The sequence below is a fragment of the Hibiscus syriacus genome, unplaced genomic scaffold (genome assembly GCF_006381635.1).
Source record: "Hibiscus syriacus cultivar Baekdansim isolate YM2019G1 unplaced genomic scaffold, ASM638163v2 tig00112072_pilon, whole genome shotgun sequence".
Taxonomy (NCBI): Eukaryota; Viridiplantae; Streptophyta; class Magnoliopsida; order Malvales; family Malvaceae; genus Hibiscus; species Hibiscus syriacus.
This window is the reverse complement of record NW_024063249.1, coordinates 1,209,268-1,224,343: the sequence shown is the minus strand read 5'-3', so window position 1 is coordinate 1,224,343 and position 15,076 is coordinate 1,209,268.

Genomic DNA, 15,076 nt, shown 5'->3' with positions numbered 1-15,076 from the left:
TAATTGAATATAGATGTCATTTGGATAAGTTTAGCATAATATTTTTTTTGTAAGGGACGTTTTGTATGATATTATTGGTAAAGTGCATATAAAACAAGACAAACGATAGAGGCCTTATTAAAAATCTCCTTAAACTTAAGTTGAGGAAAGAGAGTACACTCAATTGATGTTAGAATAAGAAACAACAACATAATTTGAAAACAATAAACACACATAGGCATCCAGAGACCACAAGGGGCGCAATAGGCAACCCAAAGACTACCATTAACCCAACCACCTAGATAAATGGAGTCACGCCGAAGACCAAGCTCGAAGATATAAACCACGCTCCATCACAACACACATGACAATCTACTATTGGACCACCATGAAACAGAAAAACCATCTGCTACAAACTGAATTCAACGCTTAACGTCCACCACACCAAATGAACTCAACCATTAACACCAGCTTACGCACAAATTTGGAACTTTAAGAACAGCTAACCAAGCACCTCACAAAACATTAAAACCATAAAGAATTTCCCCCACTGTTAAAAGCCGAAGAATAAGCACACATCATTCCAACAAAAACAACTTTGCTAGAGAAGACAAAACCCAAGACCTCAATCACAGAAAGCAACCGAACCAGCCCACTAGCAAAACCAATAAAAAATGGAGCAGACAAAACAAATCCACACAATATAAAAACCAAAGCAACCCCTGATAAGTTATAGCACCGTGCATCCATAGACAACTGAACCAACTTGAGGCAAATAATGAAACTTCAAAACAAATCAACAGCACCATGCATCCATCAGACCAAAAACTAATTAAAAATGAGAGGAGCATACCTTACCTCCGACATGAAAAGCCAAAAACAGATGAATTTGGGCTTCTAGCAAAACCAAGAAAATTTGGGACTAAACCCGGCCATTTACTATTGCACCATAGACCAGTCCGGAGGAGGGGCCCCTCAAAGATTTGGGCACCGGCTAGAATTTTGTTGTTGAACATGGCATCGTTTCTACCAAGCCAAATAGACCAAATAATCCCGAAATGGGCCATCTTCCATATTGGTTTGTAGTTACTCTGAATAGGTTGGGAATCCCAGTAGGAAAGGAATGATTTTATGTTTCCAGGAACAATGAGATTTATGTTCCAAAAGTTACACCACTTTTGCCAAACACCCCAAATTTCCTTACAATGGCAGAAGAGATGAACCGTCTCCTGCTCCATCTTACAAAAAACGCAGACTGCCTCCCCAAATTGGAAATACCACGTTTAGCAAGCTCCACAAGTGTTGGAATCTTATGTTGAACGAGTTTCCAAACAAACGCTGCCACCTTTGATGGAACTAAATTGGCCCAAACCAAAATTTCATAGGGGATCCCCTATGGAATTTAGAATTTGAAACAACCCAAGAAACTACGAGAAGTAAAGATGCCATTCGGACAACCTCTCCACCATAAGCGATCAACATTGTAACTTACTCTAACTGCTCTATTGGTCACATTCAAAATTCAATCCAGATACTCTTTTCCCATCAAAAATATCTCTCCTGAGTTCAATCTTCCATTCTCACAATCCGTTAATCTTAACGCCGAACTCACTAATCTTCCCACTTTTCTTTAAAGCAACAGAAAAAATCCGTGGAAACGATTCTTTTAAGAGATGAAACTTCTGTCCACCTATCAACCCAAAAATCAATCAAATGTTTGTTGCCTACCACACACTTGATATTTTTAGTGAACAAGTCATCGTTCTTGATTAAAGGATGAGCGATGTTCCTCCAAACCCAAGAAGATTTTCTAGGATTTGAAACCTCGGGGCAGTAACGATTGATTATCATAGGCATACTTGACATCAACTACCTTTTTCCACAAGCAATCTGACTCAGCGTCATACCTCCAAACCCACTTGCTAAGATGCGATCCATTCCTCAGTCGCAAATCGAAAAACCAAGGCCGCCTAGAACTCTTGACCTGCACATATTTTCCCATTTCACCCAATGTATCGGATTATTTAATATCGAGTGCCAAATGAATTTTGCTATCAATTTGTTCAACTATGACGCAACCGAAACAGGCGTATTAAAAAGCGATAGAAAATACACTGGAAGATTGACTAGGACCGACCTTACCAAAGTTATGAGCCCCCCAAAGGAAAGGAAATTCCCTGTCCACCCTTCAAACCTTGATCGAAATTTATCAAGGATAGGCTTCCAAAGCTATGGAGAATTCCTCTATTGACCTAATGGAAGGCCAAGGTATTTAGAAGGGAGACTGCCTCACCCGCACTTAAATAGAACAACCCACTCTTGGATGATCCCCTCAACTACATTGATTCCAAAACGAGTAGATTTCTTCGTATTTAGTTTTAATCCGGCTACAACTTCAAACAATCTATGAAATTTCTTAATGTTTAAAACTGTCTCAACACTCGCTTCGGAGAACAAAATTATGTCATTTGCATACTGGATGTATGAAATGAGAAAACTACCCGAACCAACTGGCACTCCTTTGCGTAACCCCACTTCTACAGCTTTGTACAAGAGATCACTAAGCGCTTCTCCCACTAAGTTGAAAAGGAAAGAAGACAGGAGTATCCTTGTCTAAGACCTCTGGATGTTGAAACTGCAAGGACACCCATTTTGTTACCACCGTAACCCATAATCATTTAAAAATAGAGTTATAAATGTCACGTCAAATTGACCAATATTCACTATTTACAATTGTTTAAATTTTTTTTAAACATTAATATTTCAACTTTAAAACCATTTAAATCTACTTCAATTTTCATATCATTTAAAAATATAATATTATTCTATGCATACCAAATACTGATAAATTAAACTAATTAAAATAAACAATCCTAATTTAATATTACAAACCATTGAATAAAAAATTGATAAAGCATACTAATAACATAATTATACATGTCACTATTAGTCAAAAGAAACATCGATGATGTCTTACTGATACTGATACTATAGATGATCTTCACAAGATGCTCGGAAGGTTCCTCACAGTACGTTTGTATCTCTATCATACCCTGCACATAGAAACCATAACGCGTTAAGTACAACTTAGTGAGGCAATAATACTAAAGGTGAGAATAAATAAATAAATAAAATATCGAAATATATAAAAACATTTAAAAACAATTCAGACAAAACTTTTAGAACATTCAAAACGGATATCTCATGTTGTATCTTTATCAGAAACCTGAAAAGAATCATCTTATGATTTTTTTACAAAATCATAATATGTCATATCAATAGAATAATCAGTCAACATTCATTTTCAATCAGAAAATTTTTTGACATTTTATATTTCATTTTTACATGCCAAAGTATTATTAAGAGAATATAACGTACGTGAGTCAGACGAGTGTGCGCAATAAGCATCTTAGTGCTATTATCATAATCAAAACATATAAGCACACACAATGCTATCACATTGGAAATCACAATATGCACACAAAGTGCATTCACAATGGAATATATATGTTAGTGTACCCACCAGTACACCACAATATATCAAAATCGGTATATAATCACTCCACATCATGGCATGCCAGTTGTACATTTGACTTTCAATACAATATACAATGAGATTTCATTTCAATTCATAATCATTTCATAAAAATCATATCAGAATCAAAATTATATTCAGATCATATTCGTAAAACATAACATGGGCAGTTCATACCCAAAATCATTATAAAACTTATTAAAATATTACAGATATAATTCATAATCAAAACATAATTCATATCTTTGAAATAAATAATGTGAGGTTGACTTATCGCAAGTTTCCCTCGATTAAAATAATTAAATAAATAAATTGCACTCACATTTACCTCACTACTAAACCTTTATATGCAAATTCTTTATTCGTGTACTTTTTCCTTTCCTTTCGAGTCATTCGGATTGCTAGATTTATCGTAGTCTGACAACGTAACATAATAATATAAAATATTCAACTATAAGTCGGTATCATACTAACATAATTTAAACTTAAAATATAAAAGTTTATATAAAAAATAAAAATCGATACTAAATCGACACAACTTAAGTCATGCTTTCATCCAAAATTCAAACTTCTCAAAATACTCTTTAACTTCCATAAATATTTATTTCCAATTTAAATCCCTCGACTTTTGTCAATTACAAATTTAAATCAAAATTTTGAATTCTTTCTAAAATTCACCTCAATTTTTCCATTAAATTCATAATAGTCATTCACTATTATGATCATATCACATTATTCACATGAAATTCCAGCACTTTCATAAAACATTCAAATCAACACGTAAACATTCAAAAGCTTGCAAATTCATCCTAAATTGTCTTAGACTTTTCAACTTTAACCATCCAATTTAATAAACTTGCAATTCAACCCCAATTCAATATTAAATTCCAAAAATCAGAAAACTAATACAAATTTTCATCATTAACATAATTTACCCAAATGATACTCTTACATTTAATAACTTGCAAACAAGTCCCCTATTTTCTTGGTCTTTTTGAATTCCACCCCAAATTTTACCAAATTTTGAAATTTGGTCCCAAACAACATTTAGACATTAATGTCCCACAATTCTTACAACTTGTAAACTAGCCCTTTTACACTTTCAAGGTTCCCAATTGATACAAATCAATCTCCAATTCACATGGAGTACTTCTCATATCATTTCTAATCCATAGGAAAGTTTTCAACATCCCCCCCAAATTTCTTCCTTATGGATGAATGCTTCATGTCACCTAAGGGGGACTTTTTGTTCAATTTCAAGCATGAATTCAACCTCCTATGATTAAATTCATGATTTCCAATCATCACAACATTAAATTGAAATCAAAATCCCATAATTCTCACAAACCCTAGTATGTCCAAACCTTATATATGCATGTACAAATAATTTTAATCATTATACATGCTTTAAAAATAATCACCAACATCAAAAATATAAAAATCCTTCACCACTTCTTCAAGATCACCAAACCCTTCTTAAACCTAATAATCAAATCTCAACACACAAGCATCTTCACCAGGTACCAAATGATAGATAATTTCATGTAGGTTAATTCTTTATCTAATAGCTTACACAAAAATCAATCAAATAAGCTTGAAAATAAAATTAAAAATTCATACCTTGGAGAACTTGATGTTTCGGCCATAAGGAGGAATTTGGCTGAAAATTTGATGATTTCTCTTGATTATTCTAGTATTTAATGAATAATACACATGGCATTTATCTAATTTAATTTAAAATTCAATTAATGAGAAATTACAAAAATACTATTAATCGATCTTGAAAATTACCAAATGTCATTGTATTATCTTCAATTAAAATATTCTTTGGTCAAATATGAATCAATTTGTCTTTGACATTCTAATTTGGCCATGCAATTTTTGAAAATTGCATTTTAGTCACTAAAAATTTCACTATTCAATCCAAATTGAAAAATTACATTGTTCTGTGCTAAATTTCTCTAACCTAAAATATGGAAATAATATTTCCAACCATTTTATGACATCCTTCAAAATTTCATGAAATTCTGGTTCAATCCGATTTCAATACCGAACTTTATCACTTTATAGCTTTTAACAAATATTTCGTACAAAAAATTTGATTCCCACAAAAATCCTTGTTTTAGGCCAAACTTTTCATTTACAGGATGAAATATATAACTTTTCAAAATTTTATATTTGGTCCCTAAACTTTTCCAAGTTTACACTTTAGTCACTAAAGTTTCAAATCTTATTTTACTCACTTTACAAAATTTGGGGTATTATAATTCTTCCCCATTAAAGAAAATTCATCCTCAAATTTTCCATACGTATCTACATACCTGAAATAAACAGATGAGGAAACGTTTTCTTTATATCTTCTTTCTCGTTCCCAAGCTGCTTCGTCAGCTTTATAGTTCCGCCTAAAGAACTTTTACCAGTGGAATCGTCTTATTTCTCAGCTCTTTGACTCCATGTGCTAGAATCTTTACTGGCTCCTCTTCGTATGATAGATCTGACAGAATCTCAATTTCCTCTAGAGTAATCACATGTGAAGGATCTTATTGATACTTCTGAACCATCGATACATGAAATACATTATGAATCTTATCCATCTATGGAGGTAATGTCAACTTATAAGCTACTGATCAACTCTCTTTATAACCTCGTACGACCCGATGAATCTTGGACTCAACTTCCCTTTGCACCCGAATCTCAGAATCTTTTTCCAGGGTGACACTTTAAAAAATACCTTATCAACCTCTTGATACTCAATCTCTTTTCTCTTTAAATCAGCATAAGATTTATGTCTATCAGCAACTATCTTGAGATTATTTTGAATTACTTTCACTTTTTCTTCCACTTCCTTAATCAGATCCAGACCAGTTACATCTCGATCTTTTAGTTCATACCAATTTAGTGGAGTCCGACATTTTCTTCCATACAATGCTTCAAAATGAGCTATTTTGATATTCGATTGATAACTATTGTTATAAGCAAACCATGGTAAAGGCAAATATTTTTTCCATGATATTTTGAAGTTAATAACACACGCCCTTAGCATTTCTTCAACTATCTGAATAGTTCACTCATATTGACCATCTGTCTGAGGATGATAAGCTATGTTGAAATTCAGTCGAGTTCCTAATGCTTCATGCAAAGACTTCATAAATCTCGAAGTAAATATCAGGTCTCTGTCAGAAACTATCGAAATAGGTACTCCATGAAGTGTATTTTTTCTCTAATATATAATTCAACATACTTGTCCATTGAGTAATCCTCTCGAATTAGGATAAAGTGTGCTATCTCAATCAATCTATCCACGATCACCCAGATAGAATATTTCTTATTGGGTGTCAAAGGTAAACTGTTACGAAATCCATGGTAACTCGTTCTCATTTCCACCGAGGAATGGAAATAGGTTGCAACAATCCAGAAGGCACTTGGTGTTCTTCTTTTACCTGATGATAAGTTAGACATTTAGAAACAAACTCAATGATAGCTCTTTTCATACTTACCCACCAAATCGGCTCTTCAAATCTTGATACATTTTATTTCCTCCTGGATGCATAGTCAAAGGACTACAATGAGCTTCAGAAAGAAGATCTTTATTTAGTTATTCATCATCTGGTATGCAAACTCGATTCCGATAATACAAAAATCCATCAGACTTAATATCAAAATCTTTCATTTTTCCTTTCCTCGCTTGCTTCATTCTATCTAAACACTTTTTATCTTTATTCTGTAGATCTTTGATCCGATCCAATAGGGCAATCTCAATTCTGCAATCAATGCACCATTATTTTTCATTAATAATTGTGCATCTAACGCTCTCATAGCTGCAAAGGTTTTTCGACTAAGTGTGTCTGCTACCACGTTAGCCTTCCCAGTATGATAATCAATAATCAAATCATAATCTTTTAGGAGATCAATCCATCTCCTTTGCGTTAGATTTAATTCATTTTGAGTGAGTAAATATTTTAAACTCTTATGATATGTATAAATATAGCATCGCTCACCATATAAGTAGTGGCGCTATATTTTCAAAGCGAACACTATCGTAGCCAACTCTAAATCATGCGTCGAATAATTACATTCGTGTACTTTAATTTCATTGAAGCTTAGGCGATGACTTTACCTTCTTTCATTAAAACATACCCCAAACCATTATGAGACGCATTGTTGTAAATCACGTAATCTTGCCTAACTCTGGTTGTACTAAAATTGGATCTTCTGTAAAAATCTTTTTAAGCATGTCAAAGTTTTCTTGGTACTTTTCAGTTTGAACGAATTGTACATCCTTTTTAAGTAGCCTGGTAAGTGGAGAAGCAATTATCAAAAAATTCTTCACAAATCTCCGATAATATCAGCTAATCCCAAGAAACTTCAGACATTAGATATTTTTTTGAAGTTTTCTACTCCACTATCGCTTGTACTTTCTTGGGATCTACTCTAATTTCTTCTACTGAAATCACGTGACTCAGAAAGGCGACCTCTGACAGCCAAAATACACATTTTGATAATTTAGCATATAATTTTTTATCTCGCAACTTCTGAAGTACGATGTGGTGATATGCATCGTGCTCTTCCTTGGTCTTAGAATACATCAAAATATCATCAATGAAGATGACCAAGAACTGATCCAAATACGAATAAAACACATGATTCATCAAATCCATAAACGATGCTGGAGCGTTGGTCAGTCCAAACGGCATCACAACGAACTCATAGTGATCATATCGGGTTCTAAAAACCGTCTTTGGAATATCTTCTTCTTTTATCTTTAACTGATGATACCCTAATCGAAGATTGATCTTCCAAAATACTGAAGCACCCTTAAGCTGATTAAACATATCATCGATCCTCGAAAGAGGGTGTTTATTATTCATTGTCACTTTATTCAGTTGATGGTAATCTATACATAATCGCATCGGTCCATCTTTTTTTTAATGAAAAGTACTGGTGAACCCCACGAAGATACACTCGATCTAATAAACCCTCGATCAGGTAGCTCCTGTAATTGCGTCTTTAACTCTCTAAGTTTCATTGGAGTCATCATGTATATAGCCATTGAAATAGGTGTAGTACCCGGGAATTTTAAACTCAACTTCTCAATTAGGAGGTAATTCGGGTAACTCATCAGGAAATACATCTGGAAATTCTTGAACTGTCAGTATATTCTCTAATCGAATTTCAGATGCTCGGGTATCAATTACATTTTCCAGGAAAGTTGTATAGCCTTTTTCCATCATTTTTGTTGTTGTCAGTACTAATATCACATTGGGTAAAGAAACTTTAAAACCATTTATATCTACTTGAATTTCCATATCATTTAAAAACACAATATTGTTCTATGCATATCAAATACTAATAAACTAAACTAGTTAAAATAAACAGTCCTAAATTACTATTACAAATCATTTAATCAAAAACTGATAAAGCATACTAATAACATAATTATACATGTCACTACTAGTCAAAAGAAACATCGATGATGTCTTACTGATATTAATATTGATATTATAAATTATCTTCACAAGATGCTCGGGAGATTCCTCTCAGTACGTACGTATCTCTATCAAACCCTATGCGTGGAAACCATCACGCGCTAAGTACAACTTAGTGAGGAAGTAATATTAAAGGTGAGAATATATAAATAAAGTGTCGAAATATATAAAAATATTTAAAAACAATTCAGACAAAACTTTCAGAACGTTCAAACCGGATATGTCATGTTGTATCTTTATCACAAACCTGAAAATAATCATCTTATGATTTTTTACAAAATCATAATAGGCCATATCAGATAGAATAACCAGTCAACATTCCTTTTCAATCAGACACTTTTCAGAACTTTTATATTTCATTTTTACAGCCCAAAGTATATTTATGAGAATATAAGGTACGTGAGTCAGACGAGTGTGTGCAATATGCATCTCAGTGCTATTATCACAATCAGAATATATAAGCACACACAGTGTTATCACATCGGAAATCACAATATGCACACAAAGTGTAATCACAATGGAATATATATACTAGTGTACCCACCAGTACACCACAATATATCAAAATCTGTATATAATCATTCCACCTCATGGCATGCCAATTGTACCTATGACTCTCAATACAACATAAAATGAGTTTTCCTCTCACTTTATAATCATTTGATAAAAATCATATCGAATCAAAATTATAATAGATCATATTCGTAAAACATGACATGGGCAGTTCATACCCAAAATCATTCATAAAACTTATTAAAATATTACGAATATAATTTCATAATCAAAACATAATTCATATATTTGAAATAAATAATGTGAGGTTGACTTATCGCAAGTCGTCCTCGATTAAAATAAATAAATAAATTGTACTCACATTTTCCTCACTACCGAACTTTTATATGCTAATTCTTTATTTCGTGTACTTTTCCTTTCCTTTTGAGTCGTTCGGATCACTAGGTTTATCATAGTCTGACAACATAACATAATAATATAAAATATTCAACTATAAGTGAGTATCATACTAACATAATTTAAACTTAAAATATAAAAGCATATATAAAAAATATAAATTGATACAAATCGATACAACTTAAAACGTGCTTTCATCCAAAATTCAAACTTCTCAAAATACGCTTTAGCTTCCATAAATATTTATTTACAACTTAAATCCCTCGACTTTTGCCAATTACACATTTAAATCAAAATTTTGAATTCTTTCTAAAATTCACCTCAATTTTTCCATTAAATTCATAATAGCCCTTCACTATTATAATCATATCACATTATTCACATGAAATTCCAACACTTTCGTAAAACATTCAAATAAACAATTAAACATTTAATAACTTTAACCATCCAATTTCATAAACTTGCAATTCAACCCCAATTCAATATTAAATTCCAAAAATCAGCAAGCTAATACAAATTTCCAGCTTTACCATAATTTACCCAAATAATACTCTTACATTTAATAACTTGCAATCAAGTCCCCTATTTTCTTAGACTTGTCGAATTCCGCCCCAAATTTTACCAAATTTTGAAATTTGGTTCCAAACAACTTTCCAATCTTAATTTTCCAGCATTTCAATATTAAAAATTAACATTGAACACCCCAAAACTCACATTTAGACATAATGTCCCACAAATCTTAAAACTTGTAAACTAGCCCTTTTACACTTTTAAGGTTCGAAATTGATCAAAATCAATCTCCAATTCATATAGAGTACTTCTAATATCATTTCTAATCCATATGAAATTTTTCAACAATTCCCCCCCCCATTTCTTCCCTATGGTCGAATGCTTCACGTCACATAAGCGGGACTTTTTGTTTAATTTCGAGCATGAATTGAACCCCCTATGATTAAATTCATGCATTTCCAATCATCAAAACATAAAATTGAATAAAAATCCCATCATTCTCACAAACCCTTAGTATGTCAAAACCTTATATATGCATGTACAAATAATTTTAATCATTATACATGCTTTAAAAATAATCACCAACATCAAAACAAAAAAATCCTTCACCATTTCTTCAAGATCACCAAACCCTTTTAAACCCTAATAATCAAATCTCAACACACAAGCATCTTCACCAAACAATATTGGTACCAAATGATAAAGAATTTTATGTAGGTTAATTCTCTATCTAATAGCTTAATCAAAAAATCAATAAATAAGCTTGAAAATCAAATTAAAAATTCATACCTTGGAGAACTTGATGCTTCGGCCTTAAGGAGGAAGTTGGCTTAAAATTTGATGATTTCTCTTGATTATTCTAGTATTTAATGAATATACACATGACATTTATCTAATTTAATTGAATTTAAAATTCAATTAATGAGAAATTACAATTATACCATTAATCAATCTTGAAAATTACAAAATGTCATTGTATTATCTTCTTTTAAAATATTTCTTGGTCAAATATGAATCAATTTGGCTTTGACTTTCTAATTTGGCCATGCAATTTTCAAAAATCGTATTTTAGTCCTAAAATTTCACTATTCGGCCCAAAACGAAAAATTACATTGTTCTATGCTAAATTTCTTGACCTAAAATATGGAAATAATATTTCCAACCATTTTATAACATTCTTCAATTTTTAATGAAATTCCGGTTCGATCCGATTATCGATTTCAATACGAACATTATTGTTTTATAGCTTTTTACACAAATTCAATACCGAAAATATGATTCCCACAAAAATCCTTTTTTAGGCCAAACTATTCATTTACATGCTGAAATATATAGCTTTTCAAAATTTATTTTTGGTCCCTAAACTTTTCAAAGTTTACACTTTAGTCACCAAAATTTCAAAACTAGCATTTTAGTCACTAGACAAATTTTGGAGTATTACACATTTATGAATAAAGCAATGGACGGGGATGAAATATAGAAGGATATCTAGCGTCGCCACCTCTTCCCAAACCCCATCTTCTTAATAACGAAGTCTAAAAAAGCCCAATCAACCGTATCATAAGCCTTCTGAAAGTCAACTTTGAAGATTAGCCCCCAAAGCTTATCAAAATGATCATTTTGTCTCATATTCTTTTTTGGTGCATTTTGGCTCCCAAAGTTTTATTTTAGGATAGAAAGATTGTTGGCATTTTAACAAAATAATCACTTTTTTTCTTGGGCATTTTAGCCCTCAACGTTTCATTTTAGGTTAAAAAGACTTCTATTTTGGAGCGTTAATCATGTGTTGACTAATGATTTTCATATAGAGAGAGAGTTTTTTGTTCTAAAGTTAAATGTTGAGGACTAAAATGTTCTAAAAAAGAATAATAGTCAAAATGACCATTTTAATAAACGTTGGGGGCTATTTTTGATATTATACCAAAATTTTGAAGTTGATAAAACTATCTAGATAAGATATATTAATTGTAAGGTGTCAATAACCTAAGAATTAATATTGATACCGTATTAAATAAACAATTCAAAAAGATTCAGTTGTAAAAAATAATATCGATATTTATGCAATACTTCTAGTAAAAGTATTGATACATATTATTTTTCCTTGATTTTTTTCTTCTAAAGTTGGAAGTTAAAAGTCGTATCGATATTTAACATTTAGTGTTGATATCAAATGATAACATATCGATACCTCAATCTTGAAAAACTGTTGTATTTAGGTTCTAATTACTCAAAGGTCCTTTTGCGTTTATAAAATAAGTAATTTGGTCCTTGTATTTTATGATTGAAGTTATCTTATACTCATATTAATTATTTAATTAAAATGATAGCATTCCAATATTAGTATGTGGCATCTCCTGCTCGTTCAATCGACCACTCGAATAAGAGTGGCTATAGTATTAATACTCATGAAGTAATATCGATATTGAATTAGCGATATCAATTCTAGAAGAACATCAAAACTACACAAATAATTAAAAATAAGTGTTGGAAAACATTTCTTAGACCCATTGAAATATGTAAGTGAATGTAAATGGTCGACGAGCACATTTATAATGTATAAATTTTTTTTTACACAAAACTATTTTTTACGACATAAAAGTGCTATATGTACATTGATAAAAACATAACCAAACATAAAAAATCACTATTTTTTTTACACAGTTTTTTTTATAACATATAAAGTGCTATGATGGTTAAAATCTAAATATGAAACAATTTGACATTAAGTACAGTTATAACATATTTTTAATGAATATCATGCTATAAAACAATTTATAAACATAAAATCAAGGTAAGTTTGTGAGACATGATTTTCTTTCAAGTGTTCAAACATTATTCTTGTCTAAAGGTTTAGTGAAAATATCATTTATTTGCAGCAAATTATTCACATATTCTAAAATTATATCTCCTATTTGTATTAAAATTAATTTTATCATAGAGTTAATTTATTTAATTATGAATTAAAATTAATTTAAGTATATTTTAATTAATGACTTTTGATAATTAGATTTTGGTTCTGGAGATTTTTTTAAAAAGATTAATCAAATTAAGTAATTCTAAATTAATTTGACTAGAAACCAGTCTGTGTTTTAAATACATGTAAAATTTTGGCTAGCTCAGCTCAATTAATGATTTTACCTCGATTCCGTACAATGCCGTAGTCATATTGCAAAATACAAGGTTAATTTACTAACACATAATAATAATTTATGAATTTGAATTCATCAAATAGTCTCTGTAGTTAAAGGGAGTGTTATTGTACTTAGAAATCCCGAGTTTAAGCAGATGTACCTACGGATATATATGTGTTGTCGATGACTAATAAATATTTTAAACAAATATTATCTTAGATTATTCAAAACATAATAATTTATTAATATATTTATAACACTCAACATTCGAGTAAACATACACTTAAAAATACGACATTAAGTTTTCACTAAGTCAAAACTTTCCCACAATCTACAATAGTACTCGGATAGACGTAGTTAGTAGACTAATCGTTTTGTCCGCGAATTCAGTAACATCCTAAAAATTAGGTTAGTAGTATTTAGTAGTTCCGATGGTTGGTTGGATCGAGTTCTGGTGAATTATTTTTTTGAAATCCTTTTAAAAATCTAGGGTAAAATACACGTTTAGTACTTAAACTATCGATTTTGCTTTATTTTAGTATGTAACTTTTTTTTAAAAATGTATCTAATGTTTAGTTTTCATTTCATTTTAGTACCCCCATCATTAAAAACTTAACATACAAGCTTGTAACGTCTAGGCCCTAGTCCCGGCCTAGACGTTACGACCGAATCTAGGTGGTCACATATCATTTTCAGAAATCCTTTCCATATTCAAAACGTAGTTAGAATCTATTTCAATGAATAATATATATATATATATATAACAGTAAAAATATGTAAATATCCAATGATAAGGCTCATACAGTAAACATATACATATACCAACATCGGTAGCCCATATAAAAAAAGGTTCAGAATAGAATACCGGTAATACATATACATAAAGACATTAGTAAAAACTCATGTTATCAAAATATAACAGAAAAGGCATATCAAAATATATAGTGGGTACAAAAAGGAGAAAGGTCGATTCTCCTGATGCCAAATCTGCTAGCCTACTATCAGGTAATATCTGAAAATTTAAAAACTAAAGAGTGAGTTAAATCACCCAATGTGCTCCTTGCGGTGTATAAAAACAATCAGATAAATACTTTGGTAAAATAAATTCATAAAACAAGCTTTCAAAACATGAAGCTACCCCCATCTGAATACCAAAATGTGTAGGTTCTCTGATACAATAAACTCATATATACACACGTACGGACCTTACTTATAAGGACATAAGGACTTACCCGGTACACAAAGTAGAGGAGTATGCATGAAAGTCTTACAAGTCATAGACTAAGCTTGAGATATTTCATCTAATAATACCCCCAATGACAGTAAATGTGCATGTATTTGAGTGAAAACGATAGTTTAATTCATTAAAACATGAAAACATTCCATATTCCAAGATCAAATAGAAAAATACATTAACTAGATATCATGTCAAAAGTATACGGTAAATTAGATATCAACCCAATACATACGGTAAATCAGATATCATGAAATCAAAATATTTAATATCATCAGAATTTCAAAACAAT